Source organism: Seriola lalandi, unplaced genomic scaffold, assembly GCF_002814215.2.
Source record: "Seriola lalandi dorsalis isolate HSWRI2012SDOR001 ecotype SW California unplaced genomic scaffold, Sedor1 jcf7180001977334, whole genome shotgun sequence".
NCBI classification, from domain to species: domain Eukaryota; kingdom Metazoa; phylum Chordata; class Actinopteri; order Carangiformes; family Carangidae; genus Seriola; species Seriola lalandi.
Window position 1 is genome coordinate 1 of NW_019448000.1, and position 1,059 is coordinate 1,059.

At 57.2% G+C, this 1,059-nt stretch overlaps 1 pseudogene; it reads right to left on the minus strand.

The window, feature by feature from the left end:
- Positions 1 to 22: 22 nt before the first annotated feature.
- On the minus strand, positions 23 to 770 carry LOC147820208 (uncharacterized; annotated as a pseudogene).
- Between the last annotated feature and the right edge of the window lie 289 nt (positions 771 to 1,059).

A 1,059-nucleotide genomic window follows, 5' to 3' on the forward strand; every position in this document is an offset into this window, starting at 1 on the left:
CATCCCTGCGGTTCTCTTGGACCCGGTCTGAGCCACTCCGCTGTTCTCTGGTCAGCTGATCCACGGCGGCGTTCATGGCGGCTCGGACCAGAGAGCTTCCCTCCCAGAACTCCAGAATGGCGTCATCTGGAGGAACCAGCTCAATCCGGATCGAGGGTCCGTTCACTGACGGTTGAAGAGACAGGCTTAGATCTGGAGACACAATCTCCACTGAACCTTTGACAGGAAGCTCATCTGTGTCTTCGGCGCCTACAACAGCCTCCGTCAGGACAGCGTCTGATCCATTAGCGGACATTTCCTCCTCTGCTGGGGTTCGGTCCTTGGTCCGCTGGACGTCTGTTCGGACCTCTGGACTCTGATCGGTCCCGTCGCTCTGGGGGTTATCAGGTGAACAAGGCGCCTCCTGTGGCCTCGTCACGTCCTTCACACCTAATGATCCGCTTCTCCCGCCTCTGGCTAAGAGGTGCCTCAGTCTTTTTCTGATGGTCAGCTAAGGTTGGAGGTTGGAGGAAGTCCTGACACTCAGGTGAGACCATCTGTCTTCAGAGATGACGTCCTCCTCCCTTTGCCTCCTGACACAAGCGACCACAGAGGAGAACCTCCTCCACCACCTACGTATGTTCACCTTCGTGTCTCTGATGTCATCGACTTAACCTGTGACCTCAAAGCGCCCCCTGCAGCTCTCCACATTTACTCCAGCCAAACCTTCATGCTCCATGTCGGGACTTCCTGTCGGTGCGGCGTCTTCAGGTCTGTCCTCCCCCACGCTCCTGGTCCGGGTTTTTTAGATAATGAAGCTCCCCCCAGGGGAGAAGAAGAGAAACACAATTTGTTTTATGAGTTTCTGCGACTCATCAGAAAAAACTCAAGACCAGGATCCAGGAGAGACACGAGGACCTGCTCAGTCTGAACCGAGTGGACCAGGAGGAATGGGAGGACCGGGAGGACCGGGAGAATCAGGAGGAATGGGAGGACCGGGAGGTCCGGGAGGACCGGGAGAATCGTGAGGACCGGGAGGACCGTGAGGAATGGGAGGACCGGGAGGACCGGGAGGACCGG